Here is a 17,831-nt window from a genome sequence, read left to right as displayed (position 1 = left end):
GGTGGCAGCGTCCATCTAGATCCGACCGGCTGACGCCGGATCCGGGCGCGGCGGCGACGAAGGAGGCTCGGCGGGGCGCGACGAGCGCGGCAGGGCCGTCTGCGGGCACGGGGCGCGTGGCGGCGCCGGCGCACGGGGAGGCGGCGAGGCGCAGTCGCCGGCGAAGGGAGGCGCGGCGGCGGACGGTCGGATGGCTGCGGAGCACGAAGCGGGCGGCGGTGGGCGAGATCCGGGCGGCGGCGCGGGGAGATGGGCCGGGAGGGCCCGATCCGGGCTCTTCGGGCCGCGGCGGCGGGGACGGCGCGGGGCACCACATGGCGGCACGCCATAGGCTGCGGGCGGCGGCGGAGATGCGTCCGGCGGGATCGGACATGTCTGGCGGCGCGCAGGGGAAGAGGCTAGGGTTCATCTGCGCAAAAATTCGGGGAGGGGCACCTATTTATAGATTCTGGGAGCTAGGAGAGTCCAAATGGAGAGCTGTTTTCGGCCACACGATTGTGATCGAACGACCAAGAGCATGAAGGGGGTTAGGATGGGTTATGGGCCACTTTGGAGGGCTGTTGGGCTACAACACAAAGAGGGCTTTTACGGTTACCCGGTTAACCGTTGGAGCATCAAACGACCTCCAAATGGCGCGAAACTTGACAGGCGGTCTACGGGTGGTGTACCTAGGCCGCTTGGCAACTCATGGTACATTCCGAGAATGTTTAACACTCGCTCACAACAAGAGTCAAAAGGGGGACGCCGGAGGACATAGGAGTGTCGGATTGCAAAACAGACAATGGGGAAAAAGCTCGGATGCATGAGACGAACATGTATGCAATGCAATGCACATGATGACATGATAAAATGCAACACGCATGCAAATGACATGGCAACAACGACGAATAACTGGCGGACACCTGGCGCATCGAATCCAGGGCGTTACAGGTATCCTCCTTTGAATGAATTGAGTAACTCGACTTGGCACATGTTCACGCATGTAGTTGAAACAAATCAACATAGCCTTCATGATATTTATGTTCATGGTAGATTATTCCTACTCATGCTTGTACTTGGTGTGAATTAATTTTAATGCATGTTTATGACTGTTGTCGATCTCTCAGTTGGTCGCTTCCCAGTCTTCTGCTAGCCTTCACCTGTAGTAAGCGGGAATACTGCTTGTGCATCCAAACTCCTTAAACCCCAAAGTTATTCCAATGAGTCCACCATACCTTCCTATATGCGGTATTTACCTGCCGTTCCAAGTAAATTTATATGTGCCAAACTCCAAACCTTCAAATGAAATTCTGTTTTGTATGCTCGAGCGGCTCATGTTTCGACTAGGGCTGCCTATATCTTCCATGCTTGGTGGGTTATTCTCAAGAGGAGTGGACTCCGCTCCTCATTCACGAGAAAGGGATGGTAACCGGGATGCCCAGTCCCATGATCCAAAAAGATCAAAGCAAATCAATATAATTAAACAAAACTCCCCTAGGGCTGTTGTTAGTTGGAGGCACTCGTTGTTTCGAGCAAGCCATGGATTGATGCTTGTTGGTGGTGGGGGAGTATAAACTTTTACCATTCTGTTTGGGGACTGCCTATAATGCATGTAGTATGGAAGATACAACCATCTCATAGTTGTTGCGCTGACAGTGAAAGTATGTCGCTCAAAATGTTATTCAATCTCTATTTTCAAATCGAGCTCTGACACCTCTACAAATCCCTTCTTCCCTCTTTGAAGGGCCTATCTATTCACTTTTATGTTGAGTCATCATCCCTCTTATTAAAAAGCACTCGCTGGAGAGCACACTGTTATTTGCATTCATTACTATTGGTTTATATTGGGTATGACTTGACTGGATCTCTTTTACCATGAATTACAATGTCTAGTCAGTCCTTGATCTTTAAAGGTGCTCTGCATTTATGTTTTGCGGTCTCAGAAAGGGCTAGCGGGATACCATTTTGTTATATCATGTTATGATTGTTTTGAGAAAGTGTTGTCATCCGAGTTTTATTATTATGGCTCGCTAGCTGATTATGTCATTGATATGAGTAATTGAGAGACCGAGGTGTTATTGTGAGTATGGTTAGTTCATAATATTTGTCGAAACCTGAATGTTGGCTTTGCATGTTTACAACAATAGCAGTAAACAGAGTTTGTAAAAGTTATTTTTATCACTTTTAGTTTATCAACTGAATTGCTTGAGGACAAGCAAAGGTTTAAGCTTGGGCGAGTTGATATGTCTCCAACGTATCTACTTTTCCAAACACTTTTGCCCTTGTTTTGGACTCTAACTTGCATGATTTGAATGAAACTAACCTGGACTGACGCTGTTTTCAGCAGAACTACCATGATGTTGTTTTATGTGTAGAAAACAAAAGTTATCGGAATGACCTGAAAATCCACGGAGGCAAGTTTTGGAAAATATAAAAAATACTGGCAAAAGAATCAAGACCAGGGGGCCCACACCCTGTCCACAAGGGTGGGGGGCGCGCCCACCCCCCTGGGCGCCCCCCTGTCTCGTGGGCCCCCTGAGGCTCCACCGACCTCAACTCCAACTCCATATATTCCTTTTCGCGAGAAAAAAATGAGAGAGAAAGTTTCATCACGTTTTACGATACGGAGCCGCCGCCAAGCCCTAATCTCTCTTGGGAGGGCTGATCTAGAGTCCGTTCGGGGCTCCGAAGAGGGGGATTCGTCGCCGTCGTCATCTCATCAACCATCCTCCATCATCAATTTCATGATGCTCACCGCCGTGCGTGAGTAATTCCATCGTAGGCTTGCTAGACGGTGATGGGTTGGATGAGATTTACCATGTAATCAAGTTAGTTTTGTTAGGGTTTGATCCCTAGTATCCACTATGTTCTGAGGTTGTTGTTGCTATGACTTTGCTATGCTTAATGCTTGTCACTAGGGCCCGAGTGCCATGATTTCAGATATGAACCTATTATGTTTTCATGAATATATGTGTGTTCTTGATCCTATCTTGCAAGTCTATATTCACCTATTATGTGTTATGATCCGAGAACCCCGAAGTGACAATAATCGGGATACTTCTCGGTGATGACCGTAGTTTGAGGAGTTCATGTATTCACTATGTATTAATGCTTTGGTCCGGTTCTCTATTAAAAGGAGGCCTTAATATACCTTAGTTTCCGCTAGGACCCCGCTGCCACAGGAGGGTAGGACAAAAGATGTCATGCAAGTTCTTTTCCATAAGCACGTGTGACTATATTCGGAATACATGCCTACAGTACATTGATGAACTGGAGCTAGTTCTGTGTCACCCTATGTTATAGCTATTACATGAGGAATCGCATCCGACATAATTATCCATCACTGATCCAATGCCTCCGAGCTTTTCACATATTGTGTTTCGCTTATTTAGTTTTCCGTTGCTATTGTTACAACTACTACAAAACTGTTATCTTTACTTTTGCCACTGTTACCTTTATTATCATACTACTTTGCTACTAAATACTTTGCTGCAGATACTAAGTTATCCAGGTGTGGTTGAATTGACAACTCAACTGCTAATACTCAATAATATTCTTTGGCTCCCCTTGTGACGAATCAATAAATTTGGGTTGAATACTTTACCCTCGAAAGCTGTTGCGATCCCCTACACTTGTGGGTTATCAAGCATGTTGCACAATCTTGGGAGAGGATGAAATTAATGATACGTAATTTCCCTACACATGGTTTGAATTTATGGATGATCATACAAATTTCTTATGCCGGATTGAATTTTGCTTCTAGTAATCTTTTAGATTCGGTCACGGGAGGCACTTCTATAGAAATCACTTTAGGAGAAGCTAATAAACTCCTAGATAATATTATGGTTAATTATTCTCAATGGCACACCAAAAGATCTACTAGTAAAAAGGTTCATACGATAGAAGAAATTAATGTCTTGAGTGGAAAGATGGATGAACTTATGAATTTTTTTGCTACTAAGAGTGCTCCTATTGATCCTAATGATATGCATTTGTTTACTTTGATTGAGAATAATAATCTCTACTCCTAATGGAGTAGTTGGTGAATAGTCTCCATGGTTTATTTTTGCTGGTTTTTTTCATCTCCCCTCCCACCACCCCCTCCCATCCTGGTCCATCGATTTATTTTTCTCTACACTCTTATTACAGCTAGCACTTTCCTAACGTATAACAAATCACGGATCTAACTCCCTTAAATTATTCATATCAATTGATTCCTTTTATTGGTTCAATTTGTCTTAGGAAACAAATAACAATTTTTTAAGAAACAAATAATAGATTTGAATCTAACTTTCCTAACTTATCTAAATCAATCGATTTCTCTCATTAGTGAAATTTGTTTTAGGAAACAAATAACAGGACATCACAAACTTTCCTCCCAACAAATAGTTTCTTAACCTTTGCAAACTTTCCTAATCAGACACGTCACAAACGGGCAGGTACTAATACCATGTTACCAAAAAATAAAACCCCATTTGCATAGAAATCAGTTCAAAATCCTAACTTTCCTAAATTTTTACCTTTCCTTGATAACATCCAATATTTCCTATGTTTTCCACCAATTGAAGGAAATCACCCCTCCATCGATATTAGCATTTTTTGGAATGAGATCTCCAGGTTATGATTTTTTTGCGATTCTTTCCAATTGTGACCTCTCCTTCCACTCCGGCTCCTTCTCGCATAATCACCTCCACCACAGCCAGCTGACGCCACCCCAGACCTCTTGCCTCACTACACCTTCTCCACCACCTCCTCCTCGTACTCCATTGACAATCCCTCCGCCACGTTTATCCACGGCGGTGTCGAGGGCATGCCGCAACAGCGTACCAGTGGTAGAGCAGCTCATAGTAGCAGGAAGAAGCACGTAGCAGGCGAGGCGAGCGGCCGACGGTGGAGGGCAGAGATGCGGCCGGCGTGGCTGAGGGGCGGCCAACAGAAGATGGCCGCGACAGGAGGCGGTGCGAGGCAGGGGCGCGACAGCGGGGCGAGCAAAGGGAGGCGGCAGCAGACGCGGCGAGCGCAGCCAGCAAGAGTGTGACGCGCGACCAGGGTGTGCGTCGCGTGAGGCACAATGGTGCGATGGATGTGGCGAGCATGATGGCAATGGTGGGCGCGACAGACGCGATGTGGCACGTGCATGGGCATGGAGAGCCAGAGCGGGCGTGGCCCCGTGGGCACAGAAGAAGAGCTAAAGGCTCGGGCATGGGCGCGCATAGGAGCGGGCATGTGCCACGGGGTCAATCCCAGGAGCTCAGTGGCTACCCCTGCAATGGCCATGGCGGACGGCGGTTCTCGGCCACAACGAAATACCTAACGAGAGCAAATGAGAGGGGAAACTGGGGAAAGGCAAGAGGAGATCACGACAGTGTCAATGGGACCCTAGGGGAAGACAGGAGAGCTCGGGGCGGTGCGGATCAAACAACAATGTTGCGGTGGCCGAAGGTTGAGGAAGAATGACGTCGATCTAGGGGTGCTGGACTTGATCTCGTTGGTGCAGACGAAGTAGCGAAGGCATTCGGAGCTCCTCGACAAGCTCCTAGCCAGCAGGGAGGGCAGTGGCCGTGTGGACGGGGTCGGTCATGGTGGCCGTGGCATCTGACTTCGTCCAGATCACCGGGATCGAGCAAGCAAGGAGGAGAAGTGGATCTGGGAGGGGGCGTCGAGGAGGAGTGAGGCCATGGGGGCAGGGGAGGCAGGGCGTCACCCTTATCCATTCCCCTTTGATGCCGGCGAGGTGGTCGGGCGGGAGCCCGACTCTGTAGCGATGTCCTCGGGGAACAGGAGAAGACGACTGTGTGGGGACCGGACCACTGGGCCAGTTTGGTGGCAAGGCCCGGGGGGGTAGGGGGAATCCCCCATTTTCATCGACCTTTTGTTTTTTAATGTATTCTAATCTGTTTCTCCTTTTTAACACCATTTTCTATTTATTCTTATATCAACTAAATGGATTTTGTTAATTGTGAAACTATGGACATAATTCGACCACAATATTTTTAGGTGGCACAAAAAGTTTGGGGCCAAAAGGAAATACATAAAATTAGGTTTATATTTAATTGGTTATTTTAACTATTGTTGGACCTCTTATTAATTTGACAAGATTTAATTTTTGGGTCAAATAATGTTGGGCTCAACATGACAAAGATCAGTGGAATTTATAGAATATGCTGAACATTTTAGTTTTACTATTTGACGAAACAATTTATTTGACTTTATTTTAAATTTGAATTGGGCTTTGATTTTTATCAAGTGGCAGTTTGGCTTAGCAAGCCTGATGACATGGCATCATTAGGGGGAGGTCATTGTAGCTAACGACTTGAGGTGTTACATAATCTTCCCATTTCTGAAATTTCATTGTTAAATGATTGGGGAATATATCACACTATCCATTAGTTCAGTCAAGCTCGCCACAAGTCCACACATTATTGGCAATTGAGTAAGTCTTATTGGTGGGGAGAATAGGCTATGTGTGTGTGTGTGTGTGTTAGAGAGAGAGAGGAAGAGAGAGTGAGGAAGAGGGAGGGGGGAGAGTGTGTGTGTGTGAGGATTTGATGGTAAAAAAGGTCGTCAATGTCGTAATATTGAACTCTTAAAGTTAATGTGGCCCCGTTGCAACGCACGGGCGTTCTTCTAGTGAATCTATGGATGTGAATTTTGTTGGTAGGAATAATTTTGGTAACAACGCGTATAGAGGAAACTTTAATCCTAGGCCATTTCCTAGTAATTCCTCTAATAATTATGGTAATTCCTACAACAACTCTTATGGAAATTTTAATAAGATTCCCTCTGATTTTGAGATTAGTGTTAAAGAATTTATGAATTCTCAAAAGAATTTCAATGCTTTGCTTGAAGAAAAGCTGCTTAAAGTTGATGAATTGGCTAGGAATGTTGATAGAATTTCTCTTGATGTCGATTCTTTGAAACTTAGATCTATTCCACCTAAGCATGATATCAATGAGTCTCTCAAAACAATGAGAATTTCCATTGATGAGTGCAAAGAAAGAACCGCTAGGATGCGTGCTAAGAAAGATTGCTTTGTAAGAGCGTGTTCTTCTAGTTTTCATGAAAATGATGATGAAGATCTAAAAGTGATTGATGTGTCTCCTATTAAATCTTTGTTTTGCAATATGCATCTTGATAATGATGGGGCTGGAGATGAGTCAACTTTAGTTAAAAGGTGTCCCAATGATTCAGAGTTTTTAGATCTTGATGCTAAATTTGGTAAAAGTGGGATTGGAGAGGTCAAAACTTTACATAGCAATGACCCCAGTATTTTGGATTTCATGGAATTTAATTATGATAATTGTTCTTTAATAGATTATATTTCCTTGTTGCAATCCGTGTTGAATTCTCCTCATGCTTATAGTCAAAATAAAGCTTTTACTAAACATATCGTTGATGCTTTGATGCAGTCTTATGAAGAAAAACTTGAATTGGAAGTTTCTATCCCTAGGAAACTTTATTATGGGTGGGAACCTACTACTAAAATTAAAATTAAAGATCATGAATGCTATGCTTTGTGTCATTTGGGTGCTAGTGTTTCCACGATTCCAAAAACTTTATGTGATGTGCTAGGTTTCCGTGAATTTGATGATTGCTCTTTGAACTTGCACCTTGCGGATTCCACCATTAAGAAACCTATGGGAAGGATTAATGATGTTCTTATTGTTGCAAATAGGAATTATGTGCCCATAGATTTTATTGTTCTTGATATAGATTGCAATCTTTCATGTCCTATTATTCTTGGTAGACCTTTCCTTAGAACGATTGATACAATTATTGATATGAAGGAAGGAAATATTAGATTCCAATTTCCATTAAGGAAAGGCATGGAACACTTTCCTAGAAAGAAAATCAAATTACCTTATGAATCTATTATGAGAGACACTTACGAATTGAATACCAAAGATGGCAATACTTAGATCTATTCTCGCTTTTATGCCTAGCTAGGGGCATTAAATGATAGCGCTTGTTGGGAGGCAACCCAATTTTATTTTTGTTCCTGTTTAGTAATAAATAATTCATCTAGCTTCTGTTTAGATGTGGTTTTATGTTTTAATTAGTGTTTGTACCAGGTAGAACCTATAGGATCATCTTGGGTGATAGTTAATTTGATCTTGCTGAAAAACAAAAACTTATGCGCGCACGAGAATAATTTTAATAAATCACAGAAACGTGATTTTTAGTTGATTTGTTTTTAAATAGATCAATAGACAAATTTCCTAGGACTTCCTGTTTTGGTAGGATTTTTAGAGTTCCAGAAGTATTCGAAAGTTACAGATTGCTACAAACTGTTCTGTTTTTGACAGATTCTGTTTTTCGTGTGTTGTTTGCTTATTTTGATGAATCTATGGCTAGTATCGGGTGGTATGAACCATAGAGAAGTTGGAATACAGTAGGTTTAACACTAACATAAATAAAGAATGGGTTCATTACAGTACCTTAAGGTGGTGGTTTTTCTTTCTTGCACTAACGGAGCTCATGAGATTTCCTGTTGAGTTTTCTGTTGTGAAGTTTTCAAGTTTTGGGTAAAGATTTGATGGACTATGGAATAAGGAGTGGCAAGAGCCTAAGCTTGGGGATGCCCATGGCACCCCAAGATAATCCAAGGACAACCAAAAACCTAAGCTTGGGGATGCCCCAGAAGGCATCCCCTCTTTCGTCTTCGTCTATCGGTAACTTTACTTGGAGCTATATTTTTATTCACCACATGATATGTGTTTTGCTTGGAGCGTCTTGTATGATATGAGTATTTGCTTTTTAGTTTACCACAATCATCCTTGCTGTACACACCTTTTGGGAGAGACACACATGATTCAGAATTTATTAGAATACTCTATGTGCTTCACTTATATCTGTTGAGCTAGACAGTTTTGCTCTATGTGCTTCACTTATATTTTTAGAGCACATCAGTGGTTTTGTTTTGTAGAAATTATTGATCTCTCATGCTTCACTTATATTATTTTGAGAGTCTTTTAGAATAGTATGGTATTTGCTATGGTTATAAAATTGCTCCTAGAATGATGGGCATCCAAGTTGGGTATAATAAAAACTATCATAGAAAGTGAATTGGATGCTATGATCAATTTGATGCTTGATAATTGTTTTGAGATATAAAGGTGATAATGTTAGAGTCATGCTAGTTGGGTAATTATGCAATTGAGAAATACTTGTGTTCAAGTTGGCAAGTCCCGTAGCATGCACGTATGGTAAAAGTTGTGTAACAAATTTGTTGCATGGGGTGCTCTTTTGATTGCCTTCCTTATGAGTGGAGGTCGGGATCGCACGATGGTTAACTCCTACCAACCCTTCCCCTAGGAACATGCGTAGTAATACTTTGCTTCGAGGGCTAATAAATTTTTTGCAAGAAGTATATGAGTTCTTTATGACTAATGTGAGTCCATGGACTGTACGCACTCTTACCCTTCCATCATTGCTAGCCTCTACGGTACCGTGCATTGCCCTTTCTCACCTTGAGAGTTGGTGCAAACTTCGCCGGTACATCCAAACCCCGTGATATGATACGCTCTATCACACATAAACCTCCTTATATCTTCCTCAAAACAGCCACCATACCTACCTATTATGGCATTTCCATAGCCATTCCGAGATATATTGCCATGCAACTTTCCACCGTTCCATTTATTATGACACGCTCCATCATTGTCATATTGCTTGATCATGTAGTTGACATCTTATTTGTGGCAAAGCCACCATGCATAAATTTTCATACATGTCACTCTTGATTCATTGCATATCCCGGTACACCGCCGGAGGCATTCATATAGAGTCATATCTTGTTCTACTATCGAGTTGTAATCCATGAGTTGTAAATAAATAGAAGTGTGATGATCATCATTATTAGAGCATTGTCCCTTAATAAAAAAAGAAAGGCCAAATAAAAAGTAAAAAAAGAAAGGCCAAATAAAAAAAGGCCCAAAAAAGGGGGGACAATGTTACTATCCTTTTCCACGCTTGTGCTTCAAAGTTGCACCATGATCTTTATGATAGAGAGTCTCTTATTTTGTCACTTTCATATACTAGTGGGAATTTTTAATTATTGAACTTGGCTTGTATATTCCAATGATGGGCTTCGCTAGGTCTTCGTGAGCAAGCAAGTTGGATGCACACCCACTTAATTTCTTTTGTTGAGCTTTTATAGCTCTAGTGCATCCGTTGCATGGCAATCCCTACTCCTCATGTTCACATCAATTGATGGGCATCTACATAGCCCGTTGATTAGCCTCGTCAATGTGAGACTTTATTTTTTTGTCTTCTCCACACAACCTCCATCATCATATTCTATTCCACTCGTAGTGCTATATCCATGGCTCACGCTCATGTATTGCGTGAGAGTTGAAAAAGCTGAAGCGCATTAGAAAGTGTGAACCAATTGCGTGTCTGAAACCGGGGTTGTGCATGATGGGAGTATTTTGTGTGACGAAAATGAAACATAGCCTAACTATATGATTTTGTAGGGATAAGCTTTCTTTGGCCATGTTATTTTGAGAAGACATGATTACTTGTTAGTATGATTGAAGTATTACTATTCTTATGTCAATATGAACTTTTATCTTGAATCATTTGGATCTAAACATTCACGCCACAATAAAGAAAATTACATTGAGAAATATGCTAGGTAGCTTTCCACATCAAAAATTCTGTTTTTATCATTTACCTACTCGAGGACGAGCAACAATTAAGCTTGGGGATGCTTGATACATCTCCAATGTATCTATAATTTTTGATTGTTTCATGCTATTATATTACCCGTTTTGGATGTTTATGGGCTTTACTTTACACTTTTATATCATTTTTGGGACTAACCTACTAACCGGAGGCCTAGCCCAAATTGCTGTTTTTTTGCCTATTCCAGTGTTTCGAAGAAAAGGAATATCAAACAGAGTCCAAACGGAATGAAACCTTTGGGAGCGATATTTTTGGAACAAACACAATCCATGAGACTTGGAGTGGACGTCAAGAAGCAGCCGAGGCGGCCACGAGGGTGCAGGGCGTGCCCTAGGGGGGTGGGCGCGCCCCCACCCTCATGGGCCCCTTGTGGCTCCCCTGACCGACCTCCTTCGCCTATATATACTTGCATACCCTGAAAACATCCAGGAGCACCACGAAACCCTATTTCCACCGCCGCAACCTTCTGTATCCACGAGATCCCATCTTGGGGCCTTTTCCGGCACTCCGCCAGAGGGGAAATCGATCATGGAGGGCTTCTACATCAACACCATAGCCTCTACAATCACTTGAATCAAGTGGGAGTTAATCTTCTAGATAAGATAGTGATTGACAGAGTTCTCTAGTCACCATCACCAAGTTACTGGAACTTCGTGATGAACTATAGTATGCAAGAGATGACGAAAATGATTCCCGAGCTCTTCGTGATGTTTAAATCGACGAAGGTAGAAATCAAGAAAGAGCATCAAGTGTTGATGATTTACAAGACCACTAGTTTCAAAAAAAGGGAAACGGGAAAAGAAATGTAACTTCAAGTATAATGACAAGCAAGTTGTCACTCCCGTGAAGAAGCCCTAAGCTGGACCAAAGCCTGAAACTGGGTGCTTCTACTGCAAAGGAAATGGTCATTGGAAGCGGAAATGCTCTAAATATTTGGTGGATAAGAAGGATGGCAAAGTGAACAAGGGTATATTTGATATACATGTTATTGATGTGTACCTTACTAGTGTTTATAGTAGCCCCTGGGTATTTGATGTTTGTTCGGTTGCTAAGATTAGTAAACTCGAAATAGGAGTTATAGAATAAACAGAGACTAGTTGAGGGTGAGGTGACGATGTGTGTTGGAAGTGGTTCCAAGATTCATATGATCATCATCGCACACTCCCTATACTTTCGAGATTAGTGTTAAACCTAAATAAATGTTATTTGGCGTTTGCGTTGAGCATAAATATGATTAGATCATGTTTATTGCGATACGATTATTCATCTAAGACAGAGAATAAATTGTTATTCTGTTTACATGAATAAAACCTTCTATGGTCATACACCCTATGTTGATGATTTATTGAATCTTCATCGTAGTAATACACATATTCATAATATTGATGCCAAAAGATGCAAAGTTGATAATTATAGTGCAACATATTTGTGGCACTGCCATTTAGGTCATATCGGTGTAAAGCGCATGTAGAAACTCCATAAAGATGGACTTTTGGAATCACTTGATTATGAATCATTTGATGCTTGCGAACCGTGCCTTATGGGTAAGATGACTAAAACTCCGTTCTCCGGAACAATGGAACGAGCTAGTGACCTATTGGAAATAATACATACCGATGTATGCGGTCCAACGAGTGTTGATGCTCGTGGCGGGTATCGTTATTTTCTGAACTTCACAGATGATTTAAGCAGATATGGTTATATCTACTTAATGAAGCATAAGTCTGAAACATTTGAAAAGTTCAAAGAATTTCAGAGTGAAGTGGAGAATTATCGTAACAAGAAAATAATGTTTCTACGATCTGATCGTAGAGGAGAATATTTGAGTTACGAGTTTGGTCTTCATCTATTATTATTATATATAAAAAGCGCTTGACGGGTTAATCAGAAAAAAGATAAATAAGCTAGAAATTACCACAATAATTAGAAACATCTGATCGTTGGTTTGGTGGACCCATAATTTGAAAGACGTAATTAACGGATTAGATCTAAGAGGACTCCATCTCAAAAAGAAAAAAACGCAGCTGTCCTTAGCCTAGCCTGTACGTGACACTCCATACTAAAATAAAGATTATGTGCAATTTTAAAAAAAACTTACACACCTGATATCTATCTGCATGCTGTTCATGTAAAAAAAATATACATCTACCCTTAGCTTACGTGTTGCTCCATCCTAAAATAAATATTACCTGCAACTAAAGAAAAAACGTACGCACCTTATATCTATGTGTATGTCCCTTTAAATAAAACGAAATAAAAAACATTTGCCTAGCTTGTATGTGCCGCTCCATCCTAAAATAAAGATTACATGCAATTAAAATAAACGTACACACCTTATATCTATCTGCATGTTCGTTTAAATAAAACTAAAAGAAAAAAGCTGTCCTTAGCCTAGCCTGTACGTGACGCTCCATACTAAAATGAAGATTACGTGCAATTTAAAAAAAAAAACTTACACACCTGATATCTATCTGCATGCTGTTCATGTAAAAAACATATATATCTATCCTTAGCTTACGTGCCGCTCCATCCTAAAATAAATATTACCTGCAACTAAAGAAAAAACGTACGCACCTTATATCTATGTGTATGCCCCTTTAAATAAAACTAAATAAAAAATATTTGCCTAGCTTGTACGTGCCGCTCCATCCTAAAATAAAGATTACATCCAATTAAAATAAACGTACACACCTTATATCTCTCTGCATGTTTGTTTAAATAAAACTAAAAGAAAAACCTAAAAGATCTCACGTACTACATGTAAAACTGGTGGATCTGATTTATTCTATGTACACTTCTTAGAAGAATAAGCCAGAAAAACTACTAGATCTCATGTTCTACAAATAAAAAAAATACCACATCGTACGTCCCTTAAACCAAAAAAAAAAACTACTACATCTCACGTACAAAATAGCTACTACCAGATCTTTTCCCTGAAAAAGTAGTACATCTCATATATCATTTTTAGCTGCATTTCATGTAAAAAGAAAACTACTTACAGATCTTGCCGTCCCCTATGTCCTCGACTTCACGTAGCGGCTGTCGCAATGAGTCTCTGCACTAGCGCTGCCGGTCTTTCTTCGGGATCCGAGGTCTCTTCGCTGGCGAGTAGCTACAAAGAAAAACTATCAACTCATAATCACTTTTTGTAGAAAGAAAAACCTATGTTCAAGGCAACAATTCCCAATCTCCTTCTCCAAGGTAAAAAAAAACTCTTCTCGAGGCCACTATTCTCACTCAGTCTCCGAGCCTCCGATCCACTAGCTTCATCGATCCTGCCTATAGGTATTGTGATGGGGGTGCCACTGAGTACCCGCCTTCTAGGCAGGAGGCAGTCGACATGCAGGGTGTTACAAAATCATGAACTGGAAGTTTAGTCACTAAAAAAATCTACTTTAATTAATTTTATTAGTTCAATCGTACGATGACAACAAATAAATAAGGGGAGGTGAGCCCCGTAGATCAAAAAATTGGACCTATCTCTGCCTAAACATGTGTTTGCACATGGAGAACTATACGTAGCATTCTCAGGAGAGTCTCAATAAAGGGATGGAGTAAGGGTAATAGTGTATAAATAAATATGCTAAAGGCATGGAAAAACACTTTTATTATAGTTCTTCTTCAGCAAGATGTTGCTACTGACCTTTTATTGGATGAGAATAAGTACATGAAAAAGTTGTATACTACAAACTATCTTCAAAATAATAACTAACATACCAATGCTACCATGGTATGGCAGGATGGATATGGTCTACTTATATGCATAAGTAATGGAAACGTGCATCATCATTCGATGGAAACAACTCATTCATACCTGACATCGATGCTCAATATTATCTGATATTTGAGGCCCATTACATATTTGAGAGCCTGCATATGAATAGGGGCACGGGGGCAACAACGAATGTCATTCCCAAGCACGAATAAAGTGGATAGGCATAAACAAATTAAAAATTTCACTACCTTTGTTACATCGGTTCAGCAGTACAAACATAGGAAAAAGTTAAGAAGATGGGGGATATATGACATGAACAGTAAAGGGAAAAAGTTGGATATGTAGACAGAACATGGAAACCGCTATGGAGGACAAAGACGACGTGTCAACCGTCCTTGATTTTCAGTAATATAGATGTGTCTTCTGGAGGATGAACTCGGTCTGGATGCAATCTGGCTACGAGAGATGAGATCCATTCCCAGAATGAATCAACAACAACACCGACATTGCTCTTTGCATAGCTGGACATCAACCTATGACATGTATCTGGTAATAAACAGAGAAATGGAGGGTGTCTTTGCTCTATGATTAGCTAGACATCAACCGGCAGCAGTAACATTTATAGTCAACACAGAAAGGAAGGGAAGGAGAAATGGGACAATGGGGATCAGGCTAAGACCAGCCTTTGTGTGAAGATGTGGACTATGCAGTGCGAGAGATGTTTGAATGATGTGTGCATCTACGTGAGCCTATTGGTCTAAAAGACAAACTAATCATTCAAGTACAAACAAATTATTTTACTACAAAAGCACAAATAATCAGCTATAAATTGTTCTAGAAAAATCAGCCATGAATTATAAAAAACACATATGATTAATGCACATCGTCTAGGGGAAAAATATAGTGCATGTACGTATGTTTTGCGTAAATTATGTAATATTTGGTGATGCAAACCTTTTAAAGTATAATTCCATGCTAACATATACTGCATGGGCATATGAAAAAAAATATGATCGTTACAAAATCACCCATATTGACTCAAATGTGATGCCTACGACACTTCTTAGGGAAACATTATATACTAAAAATAATAAACCTCAATATGCCTCAACGGGATTGTCAAGCAGGCCACACACCATGTACACATCACTGTAGCGGCATCATGCAAGCCCATGGATTCGAGCACGTAGCACTAAAAAATTTCAGCAACAACATAGCCTCCAGACATCTCACCGAAATAGTAAAGAGGTAACTCTGATATCTTTCAAATCACCACTTCACGACCAGCCCAGAGAATAGGTGAGTATGAATTTATGTCAATCAAACTATATTCAGTACTAGCCCGCGCGAAGAGCGGGCCACGTTGCTAGTTTAAAACAAAGTGGAATAGTTTCACAGCTCATGCCACATGGACACCACAGCGTAATGGTGTGTCCGAATGTCGTAACCGCACTTTATTGGATATGGTGCGATCTATGATGTATCTTACCGATTTACCACTGTCGTTTTGGGGTTATGCATTAGAGACAACTGCGTTCACGTTAAATAGGGCACCATCAAAATCCGTTGAGATGACGCCTTATGAACTGTGGTTTCGCAAGAAACCAAAGTTGTCATTTCTTAAAATTTGGGGCTGCGATGCTTATGTAAAAAAGCTTCAACCTGATAAGCTCGAACCCAAATCGAAGAAGTGCGTCTTCATAGGGTACCCAAAGGAAATTGTTGGGTACACCTTCTATCACATATCCAAAGGCAAAATCTTTGTTGCTAAAATAGATCCTTTCTAGAGAAGGAGTTTCTCTCGAAAGAAGTGAGTGGGGGGAAAGTAGAGCTTGATAAGGTAATTGTACCTTCTCCCGAATTGGAAAGTAGTTCATCACATAAATCAGTTCCAGTGCTTCCTACACCAATTAGTGAGGAAGCCAATGATGATGATCATGAAACTTCAGATCAAGTTACTACAGAAACTCGTAGGTCTTCCAGAGTACGGTCTGCACCAGAGTGGTACGGCGATCCTATTCTAGAAGTCATGTTAATAGACAATGATGAACCGACGAACTATGAGGAAGCGATGATGAGCCCAGATTCCGCGAAATGGCTTGAGGCCATGAAATCTGAGATATGATCCATGTATGAGAACAAAGTGAGGACTTTGGTGGACTTGCCCGATGATCGGCAAGCCATAGAAAATAAATGGACCTTCAAGAGGAAGATGGACGTTGATAGTAATGTTACTATCTACAAAGCTCGACTTGTCGGAAAAAGGTTTTCGACAAAGTTCAAGGAGTTGACTACGATGAGACTTTCTCACCTGTAGTGATGCTTAAATCCGTCCGAATCATGTTAGCAGTTGCTATATTTTATGAAATCTGGCAAATGGATGTCAAAACTGCATTCTTTAAATGGATATTTCTTAAAGAAGAGTTGTATATGATGCAACCAGAAGGTTTTGCCGATCCTAAAGGTACTAACAAAGTGTGCAAGCTCCAGCGATCCAACTATGGACTAGTGCAAGCATCTCAGAGTTGGAATATATGCTTTGATGAGTTCATCAAAGCATATAGTTTTATACAGACTTACAGTGAAGCCTGTATTTACAAGAAAGTGAGTGGGAGCACTATAGCCTTTCTGATAAGTATATGTGAATGACATATTATTGATCAGAAATAGTTGGGGATATAACTACTGAGTGTAAACCGCCCAGGAGGGGCCGGTTCACCCTCAACTATATTCAAGTCCACGAAGACTCAGAAGATGGCGCATTATTATGAAGCTTAGAGGCCCAGAGCCCAAAGGCGGATTAGGGCCCATAGTAGTAGACTGCCATAGTCATGTAACTTGTGTTGTAAGATAAGGAAAGGAGAGACCGAGCCGAACACTTGTATGAGTCGGCCTTGGGACTCTGTAAACCAGCCGGGCGTCAACCCGTGTATATAAGGGGACGACCCAGCGGCTGTTCAGGGACAAGAAACACAACTCGATAGCCAGGCAAAGCTTGTTTAGCTCCCTGGTTAGCGAGACCCCAATAATCCCATCACAACTAGACGTAGGCCTTTACCTTCATCGAAGGGGCCGAGCTAGTATAAAATCCCTCGTGTCCTTTGTCCGGTTTAACCCCTTTAATTTAACCCGTTGCGATGGCTCCACAACTAAGTCCTTACACGAGGACATCTGACGTGATATTTCCACGACAGTTGGCGCCCACCGTGGGGCTATCGCACGATGGTTTCGAGTTCTTGGAGGGCAGCTCTGAAGGACTTAAGGGGTACGTGGTCGGTCGGATGACTAAGAGTCGTCGCAGCAAGCTCTACATCGGCGATGCAGGCTGGGGCCCCGAGGCCGGCTCAATCGAGTACGGGTACCGGGTCCCCTTCGGCGGAATTCACGTCTTCATCGGCAAGATCGGCGAACCGGGCCCTGAGCCGTACACCTGCATCAACCTCGTCGAAAC

Source organism: Triticum aestivum, chromosome 6B, assembly GCF_018294505.1.
Source record: "Triticum aestivum cultivar Chinese Spring chromosome 6B, IWGSC CS RefSeq v2.1, whole genome shotgun sequence".
Classification (NCBI taxonomy): Eukaryota; Viridiplantae; Streptophyta; class Magnoliopsida; order Poales; family Poaceae; genus Triticum; species Triticum aestivum.
The sequence above is the reverse complement of the archived record's forward strand: the minus strand, read 5'-3'. Positions refer to the sequence as shown.